This window comes from Myotis daubentonii, chromosome 3 (genome assembly GCF_963259705.1).
Source record: "Myotis daubentonii chromosome 3, mMyoDau2.1, whole genome shotgun sequence".
NCBI classification, from domain to species: Eukaryota; Metazoa; Chordata; class Mammalia; order Chiroptera; family Vespertilionidae; genus Myotis; species Myotis daubentonii.
In genome coordinates this window covers 189,375,718-189,398,774 of record NC_081842.1, presented here as the reverse complement: position 1 = coordinate 189,398,774, position 23,057 = coordinate 189,375,718, and the positions used below count along the sequence as shown (strand labels likewise).

General features: G+C 50.5%; 1 protein-coding gene across 1 annotated transcript in view; it reads left to right on the top strand.

The window, feature by feature from the left end:
- Window positions 1-23,057, top strand: part of HIVEP3 (HIVEP zinc finger 3) — a 418,754-nt gene that overhangs the window by 260,304 nt on the left and 135,393 nt on the right. The window contains exon 3 of the mRNA XM_059689780.1: window positions 14,448-14,528. The gene's annotated coding sequence lies outside the window, so the exon portion shown is untranslated. The remainder of the gene's footprint in view (window positions 1-14,447; window positions 14,529-23,057) is intronic.

Here is a 23,057-nt window from a genome sequence, read left to right as displayed (position 1 = left end):
CTGGGAATAAATTGCTTTCCATCTCAGCTTATGTTCTTGGCCTGTGCAACTTAGGGAAAGAGACAGCCTGGCCTGATGGAAAGGATTTGGGAGATGGAAAACTGAGGCACAGGAAAGAAAAATGCCTGGCTTAGACCGCCTGAGCTTATAAACGAGTAATTCCCATGCACAAAGGAACTGCTGTTTGCTCAAGGTAAAGGTGAAAACTGCAGGCAACAAGGGCTTCTTGCTCCACCTCCCTACCCACGATTTCCAACTTAGAAAAAGCCTAAATCATCAATGGAACCTCCCTGTTGTTCTACACCCTACAAGTTCCAACCTCTGTGCCTTTATTCTTTTGTTTTGTTGTGTAATGCAGATCTCATACTAAACAACAAATTCTGTTTGGCCAAAGTCTCCCCATCCTTCAAACCTCAAATGACACCCTTTTCTCCTCCATCTCCTGCTCCTCCTCCTCCAGGAAATCCTCTGGGCGTCTGGGGCTCTGTGCAGCTGCCATCATGCCTGCTACAGCACAGCCTGAGCCCTCCATTCCAGCTGTCTGGCCTGGTCCTCACCATTATCAACGGTGTGTTTCTTATCAGTCTCACTTGGCCAGAGGCTCTTGCTCTCCTGACCTCTGTGTAGGCCCTAGTTTCATCGTGTCTAGTTTCAGCCAAGAGAGAAGTAAAACATGTACCTCAACTCCAAGCTGAAATATTCTGGAAATTTCTCTGTTTACCTTTGGTCTTACTTGGCTCCCACTGATCTGGGGTGGGTCAAGGTCTTATGGCCATAATTGCAGCACATGCGTGTGTGAGAGAGAGAGAGAAAGAGCGAGAGAGCGAGAGAGCGAGAGAGAGAGAAACAGAGGAGGGAATGGGAGGGGAGAGGGCTCGTGACAGGCCACACATGCCATGTTTCTATTGCAAGGTGAAAGTGAAACAACCCTTATTGCCCATCAGCTAACATTCTTCGGCAGCCCTCTGTGGGATACCAAGCTTGGGTGCTGGGGCAGGTCAGCTGTTCAGATCCCAGCTGGGCTCAATCTCTGTTACCTACAATGAGAGATACCAAAGTCCTTGAAGTTTCACTAATAATTATAACAACAACTGCAAGCATTTTGGGCATTTCCCCTGCCAAGCGCTTTATACATGTTATCTTAATTCTCACAACTACTTGAGGTAGATGCCACATTAGTCCCATTTTACAGATGAGGAGACTGAGGCTCAGAAAAATTCCATGCCATTGCAAGCAGGGGTGCAGATCCACAGCCAGTCTGTCTGGCCCCCAAGCTCACACTTATCTCCATTTCCCAAGAACATCCATAGGCCCAGGGACCTGGACTCTTGGGTGTTAAGATCCTGGCTCTGCCACTGGCTGCCCTATACTGCACATTCAGTGCACCAGGCCTCAGGTCCGGCCTCTTTCAAGTTGGCCAGATGCCGCTGAAGGGCCTTGTCAACCATCCTGTGCTGAGAAGTTGTTCTTGAGTGATTCTGAATTCTCTGAGGCTAAGATGTAATCATTTGCATTCTGTGTTTCCCAGATTCTGATCATAGACTGGATCCTGTGACCCCCATATTCTCTGATCTTCACTAGAATGTGGGCTCCAAAAGGGCACACACACCTGTCCATGTGTACCCTGCTTTATACCAGGGCCCATCAAAGCCAGTGCTTGGTGTGCGCTAGGCTCTCAGTCAATATTTGTGTACTGAATGAGTGGCACACCCTCACTTCTGCCTCTCCCCACAGTCAGCATCTAGAGCCCACACTCTGGCTGGGTGAGCAGATGAGCCCTGAATCAGCAAGCATCCCACTTGTCCTCTGGCCCTGCTTGGCCACTAAGCAGCAACATGACTCCAGGCGAGTCACCTAACCTCTCTGAGCACTAGATGAGCAATCAGAGAAGCATACCAAGCTCATTCCTGCCTCAGGACCTTTGCCTATACCATTCCCTCTGCCTGAAATTCTCTTCTCCAAAATTCTCTTTCCACTGCTCCCTCACTTCATTCAGACCTCCACTGAAATGTTAGCTCCTTGGAACCGCATCTCCTTAGAGAAGCCTTCTCTGGCCGTCTCAGCTCAAACATCTCTTCTGGTCACTTTCTCTTCTCCAGGTTGTTCATTTATTTCATAGTATTCATCACTTGCCCACCGTTAACCTGTTTTCCCAATTAGAATTTAAGGTCTAAGAGGGCAGGGGTTTTGTTTGCCTGATTCAGTGCCTAGACCAGTGCCTGCCACATAGTAGGTGCTCAATAATATCTGATGAAGGAAGCAGAAGGGCAAAAGCTTCATGAGCTGCCCTGGCCCAGACACCTCCGACCAATTTGTAGTCCCCAGACATTGAGCCACTTGGGGCAGCTCTCTGCCCATGGGTTGACTCAGCCTGACCTCCCATGAGGCCCAGACACTCTCCCAGACACAACTCTGGGCGCCTCCACCATGGGAAAGTATGACCAGAGGGTGTGCCCCGAGAGAGCAGGACGTAAGGCAACTAGCCTTCCCCAAAAGAGGAAAACACAGCGGAGGCTTGGGGGAGCTGGCTGTGTTCTGTTGACGTAAGAGTAGTTGCTAAATAAACATACCCATTTTCCATGATGTGCTGCTTGAGGTCTGGTGTCTGTTGCTGGTGCTCAGCCAGCCAGAGAAGAAGGAGGATCTATGTCTGAGAGTTGAGGAGAGGAGTGAGGAATTATATGTCTGACCCAGCATGGCCTCCTGAAACTGCTTTGCTCACATCTCCCCATCCTGTCTGCACCCCTCTTGGGTCTTCACTGCCCATGAGAGAATGCAGCCCCTCAGTCTGGAATTCATGGCTCTCTGTGACCCAGCCCAGCCCAGCCCAGCCCTCCAACCTGCTTTCTCCCAACTCTCCTGCAGAAGGGCTCAGCTGCAGCAGAGTCCAGGAGCTATTGCCCCAGTGCACTATAACCAGTCCCCTCGCCAAGCTTTACTGGCGCCATCCTGTCTGCCCCAAATGCCTGCACTGCTCCTCTTCCAGGAAGCCCTCCCTGACCACAACTACTCATGAGACCTTTTCCCCATCTGGGCCCTGTCAGCTCTCCTGGACTTGCCTACTTCTAGGGGATGCTTGAGAATCTCTATATACACATGGTGGGTGCCCCAGCCTATGGGAAGCCCTGTTAGCAGAGTTGGGGGAGAACTTGGGTAGGGCAGTACCCTCTTCCATCCTGGCTTGACCAAATGAAGTAATAGGCATGGAAGTGCCTTGCAAACTGCAAAGCCCTGTTTTGCCTTAGTCCAGGCCTCTTTATGTCTGGCCTGGACTCTTGCACCAGTGCCCCTGGGGGCTTTCCTGCCTCCAGTTCACCAGACCCGTCTAGCTTCCCTGCTGAGCCCACAGGGGGTCTTTCTGAAACATGGACCTGATCAGTTTCCTTTACTAATGACCTCTCCTTGCTGGTAGGTTCTGACCCAACAAGCCTGTCCCCTGCTTTGAGATGCTCCTCATGCGTCCCCACCTCCTTGCCTTTGCTCAGGTCATTCCTTCTGCCTGGGATGTCTTTCCATCTCCCTCTTGTCCTCATTCTATTAGACCTTTCTCTTCCTTTGGAATTCCTGGCCCCGCCAGGCACACCCAGCTGCTCTGGGGGCCCATCTTTGTGTGGCGACACCTCCCAGCTGCATCTCTGTCCTTATTTATTTGCGTAGGTGCCTCGCTGAGGTCGGCGTGGCGTAGAGAAGTCAACCTTCTCCTGGTGGATGGTTTCTCTGGGTGGATGGTGCCGTCTACTGAGGCTGTTCTATGTGCCAGGCCTGGCGCTGTATATGCTTCCGTTTACCGAAACCCGGCTACAGTCCTAAGGGAAAAAAACAAGGTCTTCTTCCCTATGGTAGGACCGAGGCCCAGAGATGCTAAGGTAAGGCCATTGCTAGAGGTCACGCAGCAGCATGTGAAGAGCTAGCTGGCATGGGGCCCTGGTCAGGCTGACTTCGTAGTTTTCCTCCATATCGCATGCCTATACGGAGGTAAAGACACCGGCTCTCTTTCCCACACATGACTATTAATAAAACTTCTTAGGGATTTTGCTTGTCTTTTTTTCCTGTCCAGTCCTTCATGCCTCCATGGGTTCTTCCCTCTCATCCTGACAAGCAGCTGGCAGGTGTACAAGGGGCCACCTCCTCCTCCCTGTTCCTCCTTAGGGCTGCTGTGGGTCCCCTCCAGGTCCCCTGGACTCAGACTCCAGAACAGGGTAGGTCAATGCTTCTCTCCAGGACTCCTCAGAGAGCCGGGGCCACCCTGTGCCACATCTGTCCCAAGCCTCTTCCCAGCCCTGACATCCAGGCCGCAGATCAATAAACCTGTCTTCTGCTCCTCTCTCTCAACCATCTGTTCTCCTGGTGGTCCCCAGGGAGTCTGCCAGGCTGGCTTCAAGCTCCCAGGTCAGAGAGAGGAAGCTATTTTGGGACCATCTGTTTGAGGGGTGCCTCTGGCAGGGGTTCCACAGCGGAGGGAGGCTGCCCAGCAGTGGGTGGCTGTCAGGAGGGGACAGCAATTAGAGAATGAGAGCCACCTTTATCTTTGGGCTCAAGGCCGTGATGTGCCAGCTCTCCCCAGACTCGGGCAGACTGGTCAAATCCCAGCCCTGGCTGCATCTTGGACGCGACACCGGGCCAGATGGTGCTGGAGGAAGCGGGGAAGACAGTCTGAACCTCCCTACCCGCCACCCCCCCACCCTTTTTAAAACACATACACACACCCATAAAATTGGGTTGCCAGTGACAACCTGGCATATCATCTTCTTTTTATATTATTCTTAGTCCCTCTGTTACCATAGCAACTGAACAATGCTTTTAAATATAGCAGTTAATTTCTTCAGCTCCAGCAACAAAGTTCTGGTGCTGTCCAGAAGGCCAGAGGCTGGTTTCTTTCCTGGGCAAAGACCTGCAAACTCATCTCACCACCTGTCCGCCCAGAGTGGGAGCTGGGCTGTGTCCTGCGGCTGCTCTCCAGCGTCAAGGGGGTATAGAGAGACCCTGGGTTCTGGAATCAGGGCACCTGCAGTATCTCCCCCGACCCCTGCCCCTGAAGCCTTGCTTTTCTCCCTGAACCTCAGTGTCTTTATCTGGCTAATGGGGGTGACGGTATCTACTTCACAGACGGAGAGAAGGCTTCAAGGAGCTAAAGGAGGCAAAAGTAGCACCTGGGAAGCTCAGTAAATGCATCTGTGCTTCTGGTCCTTTCTCCTTCCCCTCCCCCTTCCTTCCCTTCCTTCTTCCTTTCTGTCCTTACTGCCCGCTCTCTTTTGCATTTTTCTCACTCCCTCCTCCCTACTGCCTTGAATTATTGATGTTAAATTCCCAGCCAGTAACATCAGAGGGTTAAAATCCATAACCAGCCTTCCTCTAGCCTCCCTTTGGATCGCCCTCCCTCCGTGGGCTGGTGAGCTCATCAGAGTCATCAATCATACATCATGGCCTGAGAGCCCAGGCCTCTGTGGTCCAGCGCTGAGCAGCCCCAGGCAGAATGCGGCCTGGGCAGGTCTCTGGAAGGGCTGGGCTGGCTCTTTAGCCTTGGGCAGAGGAGGCACCTCAGTGTGAGCTGATCTGAGAAGCAGGCTGACAGCCTATGGAGGGACACAGAGCGCTCCCTGACCCAGTGGCGAAGGGGTCCTTTCCAGGTGCCCTCAGCTCCCACCACCTTCCCACCAGCAGCCTGCACCTCTCCCAGACCCTCCCTCAGGCTCCCCACCCACTTCTCTGCATTCCAGAGCTCCATGGCCGGCTCTCAGACACAGGCAGCAGAGTGTCCAGTGCTCAGAAGGGGAGCGTGGCATGCTGCCTCCAGGTAGTGAATTCCCTGTCACTGGACAATTTCACTCTCTGAGGGCCAGATATTGTAGAGGGATTACAGTACCAGGTTACAAATCGAATAAACTCTTGTCTTAGCCTATGATTACATAATGGGAACAATAATATTAAAATCACCATGTAATTTTGCAGAGCCTTAGGTACTGATTATCATCCCCATTTACCAAAAAACACACAAAAACGTTAACTTGTCCAGGGCTATTAGGCCAGTAAAGAGGCCGACTGGATCTGTGGTTTTACCTTCCCCGTTATTCTTCAAATCCTGCTTTCCTGGCTGGACGCTGCACGAGGACATTGCTGGAGCAGTGGCTGAGACAGTGCGACCACGCTGAGCCCAGGCTGGCGGCTTGGAGCTGTGCCGGAGTCAGAGGCCCCTCCCCGGGAGCTGTCCTGGGAGCTGTCGATCCTGTTCAGGGGCCTGGCAGACACAGGCAAAGAAGACGCGCTCTCAAAGCCCTGCGAGCCCTGCACAGGGACTGATGCTCTGGGCTCCAGGCCAGGCTCAGCGGGAGGGAGCCGGTGCAGGAGCCCCGTGCTTCGCAAGCCCACTGTGGGCCACGGGCCTGTGGGCATTTTGCACTCACTTTATTAAACCCTCCCACAGCTCTCAGGATGGCACAACATCCAGTTTTCACAGATGCTCAGCTGAACTTGTCAAGGTCACACAGCTCAGCAGTGGAGGGACCACATGTGTCTGACACCAAGGCACCACTGACATCTGTGGGAGGTGGCAGGGAGGGAGCAGTCTGCCATGCCTGGATGACTGAGGACCTGACTGTCAGTCTCCATTGACTGAGGCCAGTATGGGCGACTGGAGAGCCAGGAGGTGGTGGTGGCTGAAGGGGGCCCGGCTCTGGCCCTCAACCCCAGAGAGCTGCCTGTTGCTCCCCCACCGCCCCTGGAAGGAGGGAGGGTGGCTACGGGGATGAAGGGCTGCCATGCCATGCAGGGACCAGCTCTGGCTCAGGAGACAAGAAACCTGGGGGTAGTTCCTGACTCTGGCTGGTTCTCTGTGACCCCTGAGGCAGGTCATATTAGGGCCTGGGTCCCGTCTTCACTCAGAAGGGAGAACATTCATTGCCCTGCCTATCACATGTGATAAAAGTGAATTTGTAACTTAGCATCAATCAACCCAACTATCTACCTAAAATGTTAACCAGGGACAGATTCCCTGCTGTATTTTTCCTTATAGCCTTACACACGCTGACAGTCTGTCATCTGTGGCTTCGTTCATCTGTCACTGCCTTCTCTGTCCTGACCCCAGGAAGGCCAGACTGGATTTTGTTCAGGGCTGTGTCTCTAGCATCAAAACAGTGCCTAGCACATGTGAGCACCAAACACACTGGTGAATGAATGAATGAACGAATGACCCATCTGATTAGGATGGCGTGCCTCCTTTGTGCTCCCACAGCCCGTCGTATCTTCTCCTGCCTCTTGCCACAGGTAGTGTGATGGCACGCGTCTCATCTGTCCCCCCACACATTGTGAGGTCTCTGTGGCTGAGCATGGAGCCAGCCTGGAGGAGGTGCTCCATGAATGTTCATTGAAGCAGTGAATGGAAGCACTCTCCTCCCAGGTCCTCAGTTTCCCCATTTGTACGCTGTGAGAGTGGTCATCCCAGCAGCTTTTCAAGCACTCTCCCTCAGTGACCGTCTGGGATTTGTAACCTGTTGGGTTTCTGCACCTGTTCCTTTGTATCTTTTCCGCCCCGATGCTGTCCTGACCTCCAGGGTTGGTCACTGCCCAGAGCCTGTCTTCCCCGTGATGACCAATTAAAACCCCAGAATAGCTCATTGTTTAGAATCAGGTGCCTGGACCCTATGTTTATCTCCAGCGTGCTGAGCATGCCGGGGGCCCTGCCAGCGACACGGTGGGCATCATTGGGACTGCTCAGGTTTCTCACCCCAAGGGGTTATCCCTGGCACCAGGAGGCAGCACCAAGAGGAGCAGGAGCCAGTGAGGGAAGGTGTAGCAGGGAGCCAGCCTTCACTGAGAGCCAGGCACTAGACAAAGGTATTTCATATGTGCTCACCAAGGCCACACAAGATCACTGTCATTACCCTATTTCACAGCTGGGGGGTTGGAGGCTGTAAGAAGCCACCCTTCCCTGGACCTGCCTCTGGAGCACAGGGATTCTGAGGGACAGGGCTGGGAGGAAGCACGGGACTGCCACGCTTTCTCACTGTGCCACTCATCTTCCCCTGGATGGCGGGTGCTGCCATAGCCCAGCGACTGCCCGTGAGTGGGTGAGAGGGCGCCAGCTTCACGGATGCTGCCATGAGAACTGTAATAAACAAAAAACTAATGAGACATAGATGAAAATATTAACAGTTTTGGGGGACCAGAAATACAATGAGTAATTTCTTTTGCTTTCTTAGCCTTGTCTTTATTTTTTAATTCTTAAGAAATACACAAGCATTATATAGTGGGAAAATGTACATGTTTTAAAAAGAGGGAGGCCTCGTTACCCCAATTTCCAGGAATATAGCCTGAGGAAGAAGTCTAAGCAAATTCCATGCAGCCTTACCTGTAACACTGATGCACCAAGTGCTGAAAGCAAATCAAAGTGCTAACACATGGGACTAAAAACTAGCTACATCTCTACCAGGGGTTGACAAACTATAGCCTGCAGGCCAAATCCCACCCCACAGCCTATTTTTGTAAGTAAAGTTTTATTGGCACACAAAAGTGCCCACTCGCGTACATATCGCCTATGGCTGCTTTTGTGCTGTAAGGGCAGAGTAAAGCAGCTGGGACAGGTAGAATTCAGCCCGGAATTCCTAAAATATTTTTCTCTGGCCTTTTACAGAACAAGCTTGCTGACCTCTGATCCACTTGGCAGAATATTATACACCCTATAAGAATATGATAGCTTTAGATTTCAGGTTGAGAAAACAAGCTACAAAGTTTTATATCCAGGATGAAGCCCCAAAGTGTGGATATTTATGAGGCAGAGCTCTTGGTGCATGCTGTGAAATTGCTTTCCAAACAGCAGCAACATGAACACCCATTTCCCCAAACCCTGTGCGCACTGGGTATTGTCTTTCTAGACACTTCCAGCCTCCCCTGCTCCTTTATGTCTGGACTTTGCTTTTGTCTGATGCTTCAAGCTTTGGTCTGCACTTGTTCTTTCATCTTCTTCATGTCCTTTTTGGAAGTAGGCAAGGTGTAACCAAATGGGGACCAAATTCAAGGGATGGGGAGCCAGGGAGGCACAGAATCCTGAAGGTCCGGGGCGATGGCACTAGCCAACAGGCTGACAGCTGTCCATCTCTGTTGGGTGAAGGACTTTGAGGGCTGGACACTAACTGGAGCTCCCAGAGCCTGTATCTCTTTGAGCCACTCAGGGGTGGGGAGAGGAGAGAGTCACAGAGAGAAAGGAGCAGCATGGTGGGAAGGGAAGAAAGAACTTTGGGGTTCATGATGCAGCTTCTGTCTCACATGTGTGTGAGCCTGGGCAAGTCCTTTACCTCTCTGAATTGCCCCTTTGTCATCTGGAAAGGGGATAAAACAGTCAACTGTGCAGGATTGACATGAGGATTCAACATGATCCTTCAAACCAGGACCTTGCATAGTGTCCGGCATTACTGTGTCTTTGTTAAGTTAATTTGGCTTGAATGCTAGGATCTTAGGAGGGATAGGATGTAGATCATAGGAATATTTTTTAAAAGAGAGAGTATGGATCCAGTGCACATCACATGGCAAGCCTTCATACGGTAGTTGATGGATGAAGGAATGAATGGAACTTTGAGGTCAAACAGCTCCAGCTTTGTCACTTGTTACATGATCTTGAACAATGAACTTCCCTCTCTATGCCCAGCTTCCTTCTCTGCAGAATGGGTTTACTGAATATGGGTATTTACCTCGTGCTCACAGGTGAGGACACTGAGGCACGAGTAACTAGTTTGCTCGGGGTCCCACCACTGGTACAGGGAGAGATCAGAATGGCCACCCACAGGCTTGTAAGGGTGAAATGAGGCAAGGAATGGAAAGTTTCTGGCTCCATATATGTACATCCCTTCCCATCAGCAGGACGGTCTGCCAGCCTGGGGTTCTTGGCCAGGAAACTGAGCACAGAGGAGTCTGCAGCCACGGCAGGGACTGGGACTGCCTCGGAGGCAGCTGCACGCCTGGCTGGGAGGTGCTGGCACCAGCACTTGGGAGGAACTCTCCAAGTGAATTCTCTGGAGACCACCCTTTCCAGGGGGTGTTTCCCAAGCAGCTGTCTGGCCTCCAAGGAGCCCAGTGTGCTGGGGCCAAATAGAGAATTTCCCTTTTTGTAGCAGCCTTTTGGCTGAGAGTAGAGCCCAGGCTACTCTGACAAGTCATACCCCTATAGAGAGAGCCAAAGCCCACCTGAGGGAGTGTGGTGGGAACAACACTTAGCACAGGATGAGCTGGCCCATAGGACAAGCTCCATCACAGAGAGCTGCTATTGACCTTGATAGGTTCATTATCACGATTGCTGTGGACAAGAGGTTTTACCTCCAGATGATGTTTAACCCACACATCATTCCTCCAAGGTAGTCCTGAGTTTCCCCATTACACAATAAGGAGGAAGGTATGGGAGGTAAGTACACAGCTAGTGAGTGACAGAGCAACAGATGGAGGACTTGAATTTAAGTATCTGATTCCTTTGCTGGCAGAAAGGGCTGTGAATCCTGGAATGACCAGCCTCTTTCCTCTTGGTCTTGGCTGTGATCCAGGAACTGGGGGATGCTATGTTCCTTGAGGCCAGAGCTCCACTACTCTTCTGACTTGCTCATCCATTTTTGAGGCACAGCTATTGACCTCTTTCCAGGGAACATTTCATCTGTTCAACCATCTAACAAATGCTTATTAAGGATCATCCATGTACCAGGGCTTGTTTTAGGTTCAGGGAATGTGTCATGAAAAATAATAATTACAACTCATGCTGACTGTATACCAGATGCTATTCTAGACCCTGTGCATGGACTAGCTCATTTAATCCTCACAGCAACCTACAGATAGCTAGTATGAGCCTTTCTTATAGGTGAAGAAAGCAAGGCACAGAGAGGTTATTTGTTCAGAGTACCTCATCTATGGAGCCAAGATTTAAACCCAGGCAGTCTGAGATCAGCATCCACGTGTTTATCTGCCTCCACACTATTGTGGCTTCCATAGTTTCTGCCCTCATGGAACTTATAGTCTTTCTTTTCCAACAGGCATGTTAAAACAGTACCAACAATAATTTAATTTAGTTTTATTTGCTGGGAAGCAAACTGGGCAGGGAGTATCAATGGTCCTGGATTTGTGAAGGGCTTGATGTCAGTAAGCCAGGGGGAAGGAGTCAAGGTCATAAACAGGACCTTGGTCCACTCTCCCTTGACTGCTGTGTGCCTTATGGCAAAGCTCGTCACCTCTCCGTTTTTTAATTTACAAAATAGATTGTCACTACCTATTCTACCTGCCTCAAAGCATTTCTGTGAAGACTAAATGATGTGGCAGATGCAAACAAGATTCCAAAATAGGAAAAAAGAAGGAAATAAAAGGCACTGGGCAAGGATTTGCTATTGGACCAAAGTGAAAATTTGGTCAGTTTGGTGAATGAATGAATGTATGGATGGATGAATAGTCCTAGCAGGCCTGCAGATTGGCTCCCTGGGTAATAAATGACTTTCTTCAGGAGATCCGTTGGGCTTTTTCACAGTCCCATCAGGGCTCTGTCCTTGGCCATGTCCCATGCTCCTGTCCCTTGAGTTATTTTGCATCTGATTTTGTGTGAGCCTCCAAGACTGTTTTAGCAAACATGTATTAATGTCTGTTGGGAGACAGGCCTTATGATAGACTATGTAGGGAGACTGAGGTGAATTTGGAATGGTTTCTGCCCTTAGGGACTCAGAGGCTAAGAGGAAAAGTAATAATAATAATTAATAGTAACAAAAGCAATTACCACCAATTATTGAACATGTACCATATGCCCGATACTGTGTGGAGTTTTTATGTACATTATTTTGTTTAATCGTTACAACAATTCCATGAGTTTCTAAAACCACTGTCCCATTTTATATTTGAGGAAACAGATTCAGATGTGTTTAGTAACTTAATGTAAGTTCATACAGCTCTGAAGTTATAGAGATGGGAATGAACCTGAGAAAGAAGATGTAAGTAAATACAAATAACTCCACTGTAGGGTAGAAACTACTGTGTATCCTAGCAGAGGGGTAAGGACAGGCTTCTTGGGGTTCAGAAAGAGAAGGGCAGGAAACAGGATGACAGCAGTGATGGTAGTGGCGATGGTAATGGGCTACTATTGATAGTAACAATGATGGGGTAGGTGTATTGGTGGTGATAATGTTGATGATGGTGATGATGATGATGTTGATGTAACAATAATGGTATTTATGAAGGTGGTAATGGTGGTGGTGATAATGTTGATGATGCTCATGGTGCTGCTGCTGCTGTGAATGATAACGGTGATATTTATGATGATGGTGCTGATACTGCTGCTATTGATAATAACAATGCTATTTATGATGATGGTGGTGGTTGTGATAATGGCAAGGATGGTGATGAGGATGATGGTGATAGTCCTCTGGTGCCCATTTGTTGAGCTTCTATTTTATGCCAGACTCTGACATGAGTGCTTTGCACTATCTTGTTTCATCCTCTTAACAACTTTCCAATGTCAGGATCATCATCGCCCCTTTATTCATTCGGACCCTGAGTTGGAAAAAGGCCAAGTGACCTGCCCAAAGGCCCACATCCAGGGGTTCTCAAACTTTTTAAACAGGGGGGCAGTTCACTGTCCCTCAGACCGTTGGAGGGCCGGACTATAGTTTAAAAAAAGACTATGGACAAATTCCTATGCACACTGCACATATCTTATTTTGAAATAAAAAAACAAAACGGGAACAAATACAATATTTGTATTTGCATGTGGCCCGCGGGCCGTAGTTTGAGGACCCCTGCCCGCATCAGTCTGAGCTGGGCTTGACCTTAAGCATGCCTCATTGTAGAGCCACCACTCTTCCCTGTACCCTGTGGGCCTTGGGGTTGGGCATCTCAGAAATGTGCCATAAATACCTACTGAATGATATTGAATGAGCGGATCCCCTAGGGCAGCCGTGGGCAAACTACGGCCCGTGGGCCTGATCCAGCCCCTTTGAAATGAATAAAACTAAAAAAAAAAAAAAAAAAAAAAAAAAAGGACCGTACCCTTTTATGTAATGATGTTTACTTTGAATTTATATTAGTTCACACAAACACTCCATCCATGCTTTTGTTCCGGCCCTCCGGTCCAGTTTAAGAACCCATTGTGGCCCTCGAGTCAAAAAGTTTGCCCACTCCTGCCCTAGGGCCAAAGCCTTAAGCCCAGACACATAAATAACATGATTCAAATGAGTATGTGTAATCATTATTTAAATACTAGAGGCCCGATGCACAGAATCATGCAAGAATAGGCCTTCCTTCCCCTGGCTGCTGGCACCAGCTTCCCTCTGGCACCCGGGACCTGGGCTTCCGCAGCAGCCCCAGCTTCGTCTGGAAGGTTGTCTGGAAGGACATCTGGTTTAATTAGCATATTATGCTTTTATTATTATAGATAGATAGATAGATAGATAGATAGATAGATAGATAGATAGATATGTGGTGGCGCCCTGACCAGTTTGGCTCAGTGGATAGAATGTTGACCTGTGGACTGAAGGGTCCCAGGTTCGATTCCAGTCAAGGGCATGTACCTTGGTTGCGGGCACATCCCCAGTAGGGGGTGTGCAGAAGGCAGCTGATCGATGTTTCTCTCTCATCGATGTTTCTAACTCTCAATCCCTCTCCCTTCCTCTCTGTAAAAAATCAATAAAATATATTTTTTTTAAAAGAATGCCACTTATTTAAATATATGTGGTGGTGCGTTGATTACTAAAATACAAGTTAATTATAAAGCATTATGTTCATTGTGGCTTTTGTACTATTTATTTTCCCAATAAGAAGATACTAAGTATACAGTTACCATCAGGAGGAGTTTTGAGAAATATTTTCACACAGAAAGGAGTTCTTGTACTGAAAATGGTGGGCAGCATCGTGCCATCCTGCACAGCCTATAGAAAATGCTTTGCCCGGTGTCTGGCACAGAGATCACTCAGGGGAGGGAGGAAACCCTCCAGGCTGGGTATTGAGAGCTGTGGCTTTGTCTTGGCTCTACAAGTAACTTTATTGCTAGACCTGTGCTCTCCTTCTCAGTGACTTTATGTCTTTATATACTAGACAGTATCATCTAGTAGTTTTCCCAAATGGCTATTGAATGCTTGCAAAAATGAATGGATCAATGATGAATGAGTGAATTATGGTGAACGGTGTTCAAGGAACACCAAGGAGTGCTTAAAAGTGACCGTTCTGGGCCTGAGAGAAAAACTAAATGTAGGGGATTCTGCAGGGGCTGGTAACAGGATTTTCAGCTCTGAGTGGGGTGATGAGGCTATGGTTGCACCTCTGGGGAGCCTGACCTTGACCCTGTGTTGACCATGTTGTAGAAGAGGCGGTGCTGGGGCTTGGCTGTAAGGCCACTCTCACCAAGGCTATGCTCATCATTTTGGGGAGCATTTTTTTTAAACTCAAGTGAAGGTTGACAGATGGTGGTAGTATAATATTCTCACTTTTTCTGCTTCCCACAGGTCTCCCTCCAACACAGTCCTCCAAGCTCTTAGAAATCCCTGACACATCTGGACCACGAGACCACGGCTGGCTTTTGGCAGGTAAGCTCCTCCCATCTCTCCCTTGCACCAGGACACCGCAATTTCGGCACAGCCCGAAGGTTACTGGGCCGTGTTTATGGCCAGGAGGTAGGTGGGGCTGACTTCATCCTCAGCAGGAGAATGGGTCCCCACAGTTTACTGCGACTTCAGGAAAAACCTGAATGTCTGGAGCCCTCCGGCTGGCATTTCTGCAAATGCAACACATGGCAATGGGCACCTGTCCTGTAAGGGAAGCCAGGGGACTGGGTCGGACCCTGGTCTGCCTTTACTGCTTGGGAAGATTTCAAGCAAGAACCTCCCTTTCTGTGTCTCCGTTTCCCTGAATGAACAGTGAGGGAGTGGCGCTCAGTGACCTGGGCAGGCCTCAGCCAGCTGTTCCAGCTCTGGTCAAGGCCATGGGTTGGGGAGGGGTAGTGGGAAAAGAAACAGCCTTCCACTTCCCTAAGCCTTGTCTGTTTGATAGCTCCATGGGCCTCACATCCATGGGGAGCCTGAGCTGGGCTGTGTATATGCCGTGTGCACACAGGTATGCATCCAGGGGCCTGTGTTCCTTCCAGCAAACTCTGCTTAAAGTCAGACTCAGACATGGACAGTCACAGCCCCACACCTGCCCTCTCATGGCTGGGCAGCACACAGGAACTATGGGCTGCCAGTGCCCAGACGGGAAGGGCAAAGGCTGCCTGCACACTGACAGGTGGGTCGTCCCGCAGAAGAATGCTGGGTGATAACAGAGCTGGGTGAGGGGGAGTGCAGGTGGGAGACCAGCCTAACCTAACAACGAGGTCCTCATTTAGAGGCAAAGCTCACAGGTAGATCTGCAGGGCAGTCTGGGGGAGCTGCCTGGGAGGTGAGGCCTAGAGGGTACGCGGGAGCCCTTTGTCCAGCAGTTGGATCTGTCTAGCAGACCCGAGGCTGCCCCACCACTGTGACACTCTCAGTCTTGAACAAGGCTCGGGTGACACGTGCCAGGAACTCCACACCCTGTGCCCAGCCTGCCTTTAGGCCTCTGCCTGAGTCTAGCCAGCTCGGTGCCTGCCCACCAGCCCACCAGGCCTGGCCTCTGAGGGAGGAGAAGGGCCACCCTGACTGCCTCAAGGTGGTTTGAGGTTGGGTTGTGAGTGCCCAGGAAGCTCCTAGGCACATAACACTGTGTGGCTGGCTCAGTTGCAAAGCATGCTGGGAACTTGGGGGTCTAGGGAAGAGGAGGGGCTAAAAGCAGTTGAAAGGACTGGTGGGATCCTCTGTGGCCTGGCCCTGCCCCTCAGCAGCCTAACTCCTTCCAAGCCCAGCTCTCCACTACCCACACCCCTGCCTCCAGCCCCCTGAGGGTCCCAAACGGAACAGCATTCCCCGCTCCTTGGTTTTGCCCACGCTCTTCCTGTGGCCCCTCCACTGCCCTCCTAGCCAGACCAGCGGGCTCTTCTAGACCTGAAATCTCGGTTCTCTGGGAGCCTCACTGACCATCCAGCTGGCGCCAGTACAGAGCCTGCCCACGCACATCCCTCTCTCACCCTGTACACCTCCCTGCGTTTACTGGTGGGTTTCCATGCTGTCTCCCCATGACATGAATCTCTTAAAGGCAGAGGCAGCATTTTAACCATTTCCAGAGTGAGCTGTGGGAGTCCCTGGAAGTGGAATGTTATGTGGGGAAACTGAGGCAGGGCCAGGTCATCTGGACATACTTGTTGCCTGCTGTGTGCTAATCTCTGTGTTGGGCACCGAGGCACAAAGATGAATGAAGCAGAGTAACTGGTCTGAGCCTCCAGGTCTTCGTCTCTCAAATACCTGCTTCCTCAGATGGTTCCAGATCAAACGCCAGAGCACCTGTGAAAAGCCAGCTCAGTGCCCGCCTCATAGTTGGCACTTGCATCCCATGCTCATCTGTCAATTTACCTGTGTGCGGTGGGCAGTGGTGGCCTAGAAAGGCCTGAGTGTTCTGGCTCAAAAGGCGCCGTGAGATGTTAGCATATCTGCGTTCACAGGAAGGTGGGCCAATTGATTTGACTTTCCTTTAAAGAGTTCATTCAGCAGAACATTCTTGAAACCCCTCTGTGCCAGGCATGGTGGACACTGGGGGCCCGACAGGAGTTAGATGGCCCCTTCTGGAGCAGGGACATATAAACAAATGTGAAAAAGTCGCAGCAGAAGCACATACAAGACGCGAGAAGTGAGAAGAGAGGGAGCCACAAACTCTGTGGGACTGTGATTTGGAGGAGGGGCGTGTGAGCTGCAGCGGGAGGACCTGTGGGGGTTTGTCAGGTCAGGAGGGCTGTGGGAAGGGGGAGGGGCATCCAGGCGGGGGGGCTGGCATGGGCAGAGGTGCAGCGTGGGCGGCATCCTGGTGTGATAGGGCAGGGGTGGTTGTGTTGATAACGACTGTCCGGCAGCGCTCCCCATCCCAGAGGACATTCAAGGAGGCCTAGCACCCAGCGACCTCGCCCGTGCAGGCCTGGCTTAACAGGGCACCATGAGCTCTGGGACAAGGCCAGATATGCAGCCCCTGGTGCCCAGGCAGCCAGGAGCTTCTCAGACTTTTCTTGGTTGGAGCTCAGGGTGCATGACACCCACAAACTCTGAAGTTGCGCTGGAGATGTGATTGTTGCGTTCACGCTGGGACCTGGGATCGAGATGGCTAAAACTTGGTCCCTGCCCCAAGAACAGAGAGGGAGGTGGACAGGTCCTCTAATTCCCATACTCCATAGCCACGGATGCTTTACTGTGAAAACATACAACGTGTTATGGGACCAAAAAAGGAAGGGGCAGCCTGAGGGCAAGGGGCATCATCAGGAGGGAATCTGAGCCAGATGGTAAGAAGAAGATTACGATAGCTAATGATCATTAAGGACTTCTACGTGCCCGCATTTAGATGGATTTTCACTCTGCCTGCACAACTCTGTGAAGCAGGTGCTGTTAACATCCTCTTTTAAAGATGAGGAGAACTGATGCACAGAGAGGCTGAGTAATTGTCCCAAGCACACACAGCAGGGAAGTGGCTTGGCCAGGTTGAACCCAGGTACTCTGGCCTCAGAGTCCATGTTTGAATAACCCAGGTAGCCAAGCACAAAGCTCTCTCTAAGAACTAGAGGCACTGACAGGGTTGGGACTACATCAGTCTTGCTCTAGTCTAGCACATAGTAGGTACCTGTTAAAATGTGTTCGCTAATGAGAATGCACAGATGCATGGATGAATTGGGCCTGAAGGATGAACTGAGGCAGAAAATGGGGAAAGGGCTAGACACTGCAGACAGAGGTTCAGCTGGAGCAAAGGCTTCTGGTCTGAGCAGCTGGGGTTGCCCTGAGGCACTGTCAGGCCTGGGGCCTGGTAAAGCTGGAGGGGGCCAGATAGGGAGTTTGAGTGGCAGCCTCTCTGGCCAGCCCTCCCTGTCCCTAAGGCCTGGCACTGCCTGTCTCCTGCACGTCTTACCTGCCCACCCTGTCCAAATCAGTCTTGCTTGTAAGGGGTGGCTTTCTGGATGTTTGAGACTTCAGGGAGCGGGTGTGTTTCAAAGGTGCTTCCTTCCTTCAAGCTCAGTGGGTGGAAAACTAGGCTTGAGACTGAGCTCTGTGACTTAGCTTCCTAGCAGGGCGCCCTCGGGTGAATCAGTGCACTTTTCTATATCTCAGTTTCCATCTCCATATAGTGAGACTATAAACGACTACTGACTTAGAGGGGGAAGCTCCAGTACAGGACCAGCCTCAGTGAAAAGTAATTTCTGGGCTTATTGCTTTGCTTCTGGAGCCTCCATTTTTCCATAGAGTGAGGAGATGGAGAATGTCGATCTTCAGTGCCAGCCAGCCTCGCCATTCTAGGACTCAAAGCAGCCACCACCAGTGGACTAGATAAATTAAGATATCTGCACATACATATATACTATACATATATACTATATGCCTATGAGCATATACAATTTAATCATTTTAACAAGTTTAAAATATATATTAAATTAATATAAATATATTTTTTACAGCATCTTTTATCGTGCTTTCTTCTGATTACAAAAGTAATAAATACTTATTGAGAAAATTTTGGAAAGTACAGGAAAAGAATTCACCCACTATTTCCACATTCAAAACCGAGATATCCTCTTAGATATTCAGTGAAATCCCCTCCCACCCTTTTTCAACATTATACACAGATTTAAAAAACAACAACAAAAAACATATTTGGAAATATACTCTGCCTTCTATTTTTTAACTCAAGCTGAGCTATTGAGCCAGGTCTCTGGGCAGGGCCGCCGCCCCTGTGCCCGAGAGGAACCGGAGTCAGCTGCTGCCACAGCTGTTGTGTGCCTGCTCCCCACCCCTGCCCAGGCGGCTGGCTGCAGGCATCTGACCTTCGGATGTTCTGTGTCTCTGGCGGGTGCACATTCTACACTAATTTTAGCTTAGCCGCTCAGGCCCGCTGGCCTTGGGGCCGCATATAATGGACGCCTTATGTAGACAGCTGCCAACGGTGCAGGAAGAAGTGTCCCACCTTAAAATGTTCCTCGTCGCCCGCCAGTCCTCTGCTCTCAGAGAACAAGCCAGCTCCCTGTTCCTTCTCCCACCAGGAAGGGGCCGTTGTTGATGTTCATGGCCCAGCAGGCTGGACCCGGCGGGCAGGTGGCCCACCAAACACATGGGCAATTGCTTCTCTGGACGGGGCCGTGTTTTTACAGGACAGGCTCGGATTTGAGCTGGAACAGCTGAGAGAGGCTTCCTGAGAAGTTGCTGGGTCGTGTGTTTGCAGCTGGACAGCTGGGTGACTGAAATGGCCCCGGCTATGTACATAGAGCCTTCTGGAACCTCACCTTCACGCTTTACCTGTGTCCAGTGTAGACAAATGTTACAATGTCCTTTGACATCCCATTTTGCCCTGATGACAGCCCTGTGTATGAGGTGACAGTGCTCCCATCTTACAAGCAAGGGAACCAAGGTGGAGAGGGAGAAGCAGTTTGCTCAAGGTTGCCCAGAAGTCAGTGGCAGGGGCTTGACCATGAACATGGTCTCTCTCACTCCACGTCTAGGTCAGCAAGTTCATCTCCATCTGCTCTGTGTTTCCTTGTTTGGTATTGTTTTTCCAAAATGGACATGCTTCCATTTTCACCTTAAAAATCAATGTATTGAAAATAAATACACCTCGCTGATCTGTTTCTAAACCTCAAACCTGATCATGGGAGACTCTTGTTTCAAAATGCAGGATGTCTCTCATTGCCCACAGGGAAGTCCTCATGCCTTAGTCTAACACCCAACCTCCCCAGCTTGCTACCTGCTAGATCAAGCATGTCAAACTCAAAGGCTAACACGGGCCAAATAAACGAGGCATGCAGCCCATGGGCCGTGAGTTTGACATGCCTGTGCTAGATGAATACCCCCTACCCCCAAAACACACACACACAGCCCCCGTCTAGGCTCCCCCAGAACTTAGGTAGGGCTGGGAAATTTCCTATAATCTTCCTGACCAGAATAGAGTGCCACAGGGCAGGACACCTGGGGGCTGCTCATCCCCATGTCCTTGGGGCCTGCAGTGAGCCAGACACCATGTCAAGGTCAGTAAATGAATTGATCCTTCACCCACGGCTCTTCATAAGAAACTGGAGCTTTGATCCAGGCTTAGAAATAAGCCGAGGTCTGCCCAGCAGCTGCCAGCCCAATAAGGAAGTGGCTGCTTGGCTGGACTCCCAAGAGGGGCCTGCAGGGCCTAGTCAAGAAACTCTGACCCCGAACAGGCTGGAGGAGGACAAGGGAAGAGATCCCCAGATCTGTGCTGGAGACCAACCCCTCCCCCATGGCACCTCTTCCAGCTCTGCCATCCCTCCCCTCCCCCATCCCATGGTACAATACGACCTGTGTAACAAGTCCCCAGCCTGGACAGTGGCTCTTTGACCCAAGTCTGATGCTCTTCAGGAACAATCTGAAAGCATCATATGCTGCTCTGTGGGGAGAACCTTGGCTTAGTGAGGGCAGGACCCCATCTCTCTGACTCTGTGCAGGACTCCTGTCTGGGCCACGGCCCCTCAGCCTCCCAGACTCTGCTGCTCTGGGTGTTATTGTGGGAGAAGCGAGGCTTTTAGAATCCCACAGCCTCAACTTCGCCAGCCCCTAGTAAGGAACTACATCTCTTTGAGCCTCAGTTTCCTCATCTGCAAAATGGGACTAGTGATACCAACCTTTCAAGATTGTTGTATCTTGAGGGAAAGTGCTTTTCTAAAAGCGGCAGGCACACAGTGAGTGCCTGAATCCTTCCTCTGAAGGGTTCTCAAGGCCTCAAGAGCCCCCCTGAGAAATGCTGGGCTGTCTCGGCGGGGGAGGCGGGCTCTGTAAAGAGGTTCTGTGGCACGTTCCACATGCGCGTTAGTCTAGCTCATGCACATTCGTCTAGCAGTGACTCCGTGGTGCAGAGTTTCTTGACTTGGTCCTGCAGGCCCCCTGATTCTGACATGTCTTAGGGGTTTAGCCAAGAGCAAAAAGGAGGAGAACTAAAACTCTTCTTACTGTCTAATGAAAGCCTGTGGGAAAGTAGATTTTATAACAGTCAGTTCACTTCATTTTCAGCTTCCTAGGGAAAAAAAATCTGTTCATTTGCTCACTCATTTACTCATTCATCCTACAACTATCTCCATGGCCCTGACCACCTACCAGATGTGGCAAGAGACGCACAAACAGGCCGCGCAAGGACCTGCCTCTAAAGGGCCCACCATCTCACCAATAATTGTAATTCAGCGTCAAAAAGTAAGAAGGGACATGGGCAAGGCATGGTGTTGGGGAGGGAGTGATTGTTTCCTGCAGGGTAGGTCGGAAAAGGCTCCATGAAGAAGGCAGCACCATGAGCCAGTTCGAGAGCATAGCCGGAAAAGGCTCTAATCTCCAAAGAAATGGCAGCATAAGGTATCCAAGAATAAACTTAAGAGGGTATTGTGAATTGATCTATTAATTAAATGAAATCCTAACATATTTTTAATAAAATGATTATAAAGTACATCTGGAAAAATAAACGTGGATGAACAGCCTAGAAAAATTCAGTGTCGGTGAAGGAATAAGCCCGTAGCCCAATGGACTTGAACAGGGCACCCAACTGGATGGGAGCATGGCTGTTGCGGAGGCTGCCACGGCTTTTTCTGGAGGACTCTGGAGGGCTGAGCAGTCTGGCCAGGAGCCACTGTGACCACAGGATCAGGGGGCAGAGCCGACAGGGCTGCAGGACCCACATTAGCTGGGGTGTAGTTTCTGTGGCTTCTGAAAACCCCCACCCCAGTGGGAAAGACTAAGAAAGGTCCCATTCAGCTTCTCCTGGCATTTCCAAGGAAGAGGATGGGGTTTGGATTGGCTGGGCCAGGGACATCTCTTCTAAAATAGCCTCATGCATATTCAGCTGCTCCCTGAAATAGCCGGATGGCTATTTTAAGCAGCTTCTACTCTGATGCCCACACATAATGGCATCTACCTTCAGCGTGTAAACCAGCAAGAAGCAGAGAAAGGGGACGGGAGGACAATGTGAGGAAGTCTTTGATGGATTCCTGCCACTCCTCCCCCACCCCTTGGTGTGCTTTCCTCTCAGGGACTCTCTTGCATGAAATTGAAAGTCCTGGTTACTATGACAACTCACTGGAGGAGTTTTCCCATCCAGTGACCTCACCTACCCGGATCTCAGGAAGCACAGCTGCACCAGGCCAGCCAGAACTTGAGGCACGATAACGAGTCCATAACATAGGTTGGCTAGGCTGCACCCAGGAGATCCCTTGGGGCCCATTTCCTCTTGGTTTACACCCAATTCTAACAGGTTCCCAGCAGATTAGAAGCGGGGGCTGTGGGAGGGCAGTGAGAGGTGGGACCCTAACAGCCGGGGGTTGAGGTTACAACAGACAATCCAGCTGTCAGGATAAAGAGAGAACAACTCTACAAAGGGAACATTTACCAACAAATAAGAACTAAAACATCAGTATGTATCCCGCCGTGCTGTTTGCTGGGGAAATAAAGATGAATAGATACAGGTCAGGAAATGACATGTAAATGAACAAACACAAGTGTATTTATCTAAGCTCTAGCTTTATTCCTCCCAAAAAAGAGGGGGGGGGGGAAGAAGTTGTAAAGGGAATGTAGAAGTTGGAAAGGGAATGTAGTGCGTGCCACGTTGAGGCGAGGATGCAGGAATCAAAGAGGAAGGAGATAGGTCTAATGAGGAGGTTGGGGAGGTGAGGCTGGTGGTGGCCTCTGTGGCAGGTGGCAGGCATGGCACATAGGAACGGAGGTGGGAAACAGCCTGTCCCTTTGGGGGAACTGCCGGGCCGGGGCGGGGGGGGGGGCGGCTGGAGTGCGATGCCCAGGAGGAGACAGAATGAAGAGAGAAGAGGCTGGAGGAGCCTCGGAGCCAGGTCTCTAGGGCCTTGGAGGCTCCTCGATCAGGAGACCTCTCTCGGGCTATTTCGAGTTTTGGTAGCGATCCCTACCCACCCGTCACACCTGAAGGTCTCCCTGTGTTAGAATATAGAACAGTAATTGGGGAAAACAGATTAGTTAAAAGCTTCACAGTGAGAGGGTGACTATAAGAAT